Source organism: Chelonoidis abingdonii, chromosome 9 (genome assembly GCF_003597395.2).
Source record: "Chelonoidis abingdonii isolate Lonesome George chromosome 9, CheloAbing_2.0, whole genome shotgun sequence".
Lineage (NCBI taxonomy): Eukaryota > Metazoa > Chordata > Testudines > Testudinidae > Chelonoidis > Chelonoidis abingdonii.
The window spans coordinates 48,271,969-48,277,806 of NC_133777.1; positions in this window are offsets into that span (position 1 = coordinate 48,271,969).

The window sequence follows — 5,838 nt, forward strand, 5'->3', positions numbered from 1 at the left end:
TAGTGAAGACGCAGCCCCTACATTGATCTATTCAGTGTTCTGAATGTTTGCCATCAGACTTAGTCCTGCAGGGTGCTGAGTGGCCTTGCCCCCCACTAACTTCAGTGCCGGTCGAGGGAACTCAGTATCTCTCAGGATTGAGGCCAGAATGTCTTTTCTCATTGAAAACCAAACCATTGATTATAACTAGTTCTGGTGGCAGGCAGCCATCTTGCTAATCCTTTCTGAGGGCTTGCGGTGGCAGCCATCTTGCTAATCCTTCTTGACTGTCAGTATAAGAGCCCTATGCAAGAGACTGCAAATGCATCCTGCTTTACGCCTCGTTTCACACAGAGCAGAACTTTACACAGCGTGACCATATGTCCCATTTTTACCGGCACAGCCCATTTTTCAGCTGATGTCTTGATGTTCCAGGAACTTCTTTCAAGACATCTGAAATGTCAACTTTTTTTCACTTCATCAGTCAAACCAGTTGTTCAGAAAGCATTACTGTATGAAGCAGGATTTGCTCCCTGTTTTCAAGGAACAAACAGTCCACTGGAGTGAGTTTTCAGCATGGAGAGGAGAGGCTGGAGTGTAGAGAAAGGCTGAATAAGTATAAATGCCACAAAAGCTGTTCTTTTGCTTAAAGTGAAGGTTAACGATGCTGGACCAGGATTTCATGATGGATTTGTTCTGAACAACACATTGCTGGAAAAATCTACCTTTCAAAGAAATAAGCTTGCCTTGCTGTCACATCAGAACTGATGCCAGCAAATGTTAACAAATATATATGCTTGTGTCTTGTACCATGTTGCCAATGATTGGGATTTTATTGTGAGGCGAACAATATTTAGAGATTTTCTTAATGTCCCTGCTGCAGGAAGCATGAAATTGCATGAGAATTTCAGCTTACTTCCCTCCCCACCACCAAACACACCCAAATAAAAGTTCCTACCCCACACAGTTGCCAAGAAAAACTTGAAAATATGAAGCAGGTGCCTCCTAAAGTCTCAGAAACCAGAAGACAACAACAAATCCAACGTGTAATTTAAAAAAAATCTCATGATTAAGCCAATCTCGTGATTTTTGGAGGATTTGACTCATGACTGTTGACTGTTTGGAGCTGGTGATACTGCTGATCTGACTGCTGGTCACCTGAATGCTGACCATTATGTGGAGGAAGCCAGGTTTCACATTGACTGGGAGGAATGATTTTTCTGATGTCACACAAGGGTTTAACAGGGAGGCTGGTTTTGCTGTTACTGTTCTGCAAGATGGATGCACCAGCAGGAGGTGCAGAAGTGCCCGTTTTAATTTGGAAGCTTTTTCTCAAACCTGATTCTCAGTTCCACAAAGCATGAAAAACATTTTCACATGCAGTGAACTTTCCAGTTGCTGGGCAGAGAGAAATGCATACACCAACACTAATGCCTAAAGGAAGGGATTCTAAATTACTGTCTCCGCAGATAGATGTGATAGGAAAGTGTGAGATTATTAAGGATAGATTAGAACAGGTTAGACAAGCACCTGTCAGGGATGGTCTAGATAATACTTAATCCTGCCTCAGTGCCGGGGACTGAACTAGATGACCTACTGAGTTTACTTCCAGTCCTACATGTCTATGATTATATTGATTTCAAAGGATTTCAAATAAGCAGAAATATCCTCCCTCGTCAAAGAAGCAGCTGAGATTTTGAAGCCAAGAAGCACAAAGATAGTTCACTCTTCCCATAGATGAAGAATATTCTTTAGAATAAATTTAACACAGGTGAAAGGTACTAGGTTGACAAGTCCCAGAGACCTGAAGTCTCCTCCTTATCCTCAGCCTCGGGCAAGCTTCTCCCATACTAGTTCAGCAATGAGCCTCAGCCTAGACTAGGAGAACCACCTCTAGATGTGGGACTACAGCCCATTTAGTCCTCCTCTTTGACTTCTCTGATGATGCTACCAATGACAGCTTTGTGGTGGAAACATCTGTCCTTTAGGAACTGGCTGATTGTGCCAATTAATTTAATATGGGCTACAAAGCACAGCTGGTAATGAGCCATGGCTCAGGCACTGCTGATTAGGACTGGATTTGAACCAGTGATTTATAGGTGAAAGGATCCATAGCCCATTACCAGTCCTCTAAATCATGGAGGAGCCATTGTTTGGTTTCTATTCAAAAACAGATCATTATTTCAGACACAAGCTGTGGTGAAGAGGAGAAAGTCAATGTTTTTTTCCAGTATAGGTTATGATGTTATTGAATGCTGATGCTAATGTCTATAAAGTGCTTCTCCTCCATAGATCTCACAGCTGGACATGGGTAAGTAGTATTATCTTTATCTACAGATGGGAAAGGGAGACCTGGTGACTTTGATGTAAAATCATTTGTCCTAGGTTACACCGTGAATCACAAATAGAACTGTTAGTTCCTGATGCCCAGTCCCCTGGTTTAACCACTAGCTGATGTTCTTCCCAGAACTAGGGCTAGAACCCAGAAGCCTTGATTCCCAGTCCCTCTGCTCCAGTCACTAGAACTCACTCCTCTCCATGAGCTGGGAAAAGTCCTCACACCCTCAGTTCCCTGCTCTAACACCATTCCCTCCAGGAGCTAGGGCTAAAATCCAGCAGTCCTGACTCCCAGTACAACTACTCTAATCATTAGGTCCCATTCCTCTTCCTGAGCTAGGGCAAGAATCTAGAATTTTTGATTCCCAGTCCACCGCTCTAACCACTAGACATACTGCCTCTATTCTGAAACTTGTCTTGGCTATTGCTCAGTGTTGTGATGTCATCAGAGGGCTTGAAAAATCTAAAGGGCTATTGGCTAAGCACGTGCGAACTTCATGACATTGGAAGCCTCCCTGAAACCAACAACAGGGGGAAGTTATTGAAGACAGTGTCTGGGATGAAACGTTTTTAATCTCTGCTCCATATACATGAAGCATAATAGATCTGCAGGTTGTTCACTCGCCCGTTTGATGAGCTGACAGGAAATAAAGTAATATTCCTTCTCCTTGTCTCTCTCTGATTGCCACTCCCTGTGTGCCAGCTGCCCACAGCCAGCCTGTGTTTGAGTGAGTGAAGTCTCGGACAGATGACAGACACCTTCGGGGAATGGAGCACAGATGTCACTTGTATCGGAGTGGCGGTGTAGGATCAGCAAGACAACCCCCCCCACCCTTCGAGGCCGAAGAGCTGTGGAGCTGCTTTTCAGAAAACAGGAAGAGAATTCAATACAATTAGAATTTATGTTTAAAAAGGGGGTTGGTTGTTGTGGGGGTTTGAAGGCAGTGCCAGCGAGAAAAGATGGCACTGTGGTTAAGAGGTTGGCCTGCGACTCAATTCCCATCTCTGCTACAGATTCAATGTGGGCATGTCCCTTAAAATCGCTATGACTCAATTCCTTCTCTCTCTGTTATTTCCTTTCTCCTGTGCTTTGTCTGTTTAGAGTAACCTCTCTGGGGGCAGAGTCTCTCTCCTTCTAGGTATATACAGTGCCCTGCAGATGGGGCTCTGGTCCCATGAGGTAATTCCAGGTACCTACAATAATAATAATAAGATTGAGGGACCTGGCCCTTCACTCTGTGCACATTAGGAAGCCTGGCTGGCTTGAAGTGCACCGGGGATGCCAATGTGCCAGGCAGGTGGACAAAACACTAGAAAATGAACATTAAAGAGCAATTCAATGCCCCAGGCTATCGCAGGCATGGCAATGCTGACCCTCCACCTGCAATCTGAAATCAGTCCCAAGCTTCCCCTTCCTCCCCTGGCTGGGTTTGTACTGATTTTAATGGAGACAATGATGCCTTCTGGGTTGCATGTGTCTTTTGTGGAGTTGGAGAGGCAGGAAAACTCCCAGAGTTTCCCCTTTGTGAGGTTTCCTGCCAAATCCTCCCTCCAGGGGGAGCTCTTTGGGACACTGTGGAGGGATTTGGGGGCTTCCCCCTCCAAAGGATCCTTGAAGATCTGTAGGGAAGGACAACTTTGTGAGGGTAGGAGGCCCAGATGGACAGCTGACCCTCCCCATCGTCATTAGCAGCTGAGGAGAGGAGCCAGAAGAAGCTAACACACTTCTCCTCTGCTAACTTCCAAATGCCACACAAGGAGTGACACTGCAGGGAATGGTGGGTCTCCAGCCTCACCCCACGCCCCATAGAATCCCTTCTGCGCTGGGTCCTTGGGGGGGGGGGGAAAGGATGTGCAGCACTCCCACCTTCCACACAGACAGAGAGAGCTCCCTCCATGGATGTTCCTCCTTTTGTGTACTAAGTCAGGGGTGCCCCGGCCCCAGAAAGAAAGCAGCTGACTCTTCCTACATGGATTCCTCCAGGTTGGCAGAGGGCTGGGCTGGCACAACTGCACAAAACTCATCAGAATGTTACCAGCAGAGCTGGGAAAGTGTTGCCAATGGGCCCTGGTAAGACTCGGAAGCCCCAAAGCCAGGCCAGTTGACTGGACGGTTCCCGAAAGAACAAACCACTTGTCTCCAGGAACCTTGTCAGATCCTGGAGAGCCCAGTCAGAACCAGGAGACATGTATGTCTGGGACCAAAGAGGCGGGTTCGGGTGTGTAACTCTGGAGTCTCTGGACCTGTCCCTGAGGTCTGGCTTTTGGATTTTCTCAGTTCTGACAGGAGAAGGAAGTCACAGGAGCTATTCTTGTGAGGTGCACCATGGCCAGTGCCCTCTGCCTCCACCCAGCACAGAGAGGCTCCCTCAGTTTAGTGCAGATTGCATTGACTGCTCCTTGGTTCCTTCAGTGGGGGACATTGCCTGTCACTCAGCAATGCTGCTAATGGCCTGAAAACAACAGCAGTGGCCTGAGGCTGAGGCACATCCATTCAGTCTGCCTCTGAAGCAGCTTGTGGTTTGCTACCCTTCAGAAATGGGAAGGGAAGAGGAAGCCTTTGTAAGCTCACCTTTTATCCCTGCCTTTTCCTTCCTCTAATCTACTTTGAGCTGTTGTGTTTGAAAGAGTCTGGATTTTCATCTGTGCAAGGTGAGCGCTCTGACCTTTCCCCAGCCCTCCCCCCTTCCTTTCTTCCCGTCCCTTTGCTCTTGGAAATGACGCAAGGGGGAGAGAGGAAAGGAAAGGAAAGGACTTGCAGCGCAGGAGCAGGTCTGGTTGTTCTTCCTCCAAATGAATGTCTGTCCATGGCACTTACGTGGGCCCATCACCATAGCAACTCAATCTTTTACAGATTTATCCCCACCACACCCCTGTGAGGTAGGGCAGTGCTAATATCCCTGTCATAATTATAAAGGGAAGGGTAACAATCTTCCTGTGTACAATACTATAAAATCCCTCCTGGCCAGAGGCACCAAAATCCTTTTACCTGTAAAGGGTTAAGAAGTCAGGTAACCTGGCTGACACCTGACCCAAAGGACCAATATGGGAACAAGATACTTTCAAATCTTGGGTGGGCGGTGTCGGGGGGAGGCTTTTGTTTGTGCTCTTTGTTTTGGGGGTTGTTCGCTCTTGGGACTAAGAGGGATCAGACGTCAATCCAAGTTCTCCAAATCTTTCTGCACGTCTCTCATATTTCAAAATTGTAAATAACAGCCAGGCAAGGCATATTAGTTTATCTTTGTTTTCTCAACTTGTGCTTTTTACCTTTGCTAGGGGGAGATATCCCTGTTTCATTGTAACTTTGAAACTAAGGCTAGAGGGGGTTTCTCTGGGCTCTCTGAATCTGATTACCCTGTAAAGTTATTTTCCATCCTGATTTTACAGAGATGATTTTTACATTTTCTTTTTAATAAAATCCTTCTTTTAAGAATCTGACTGATTTTTCCATTGTCCAAAGACCCACGGGTTTGGGTCTTTGATCACTTTGTAACCAATTGGCTAGGATATTATTCTCAAGCC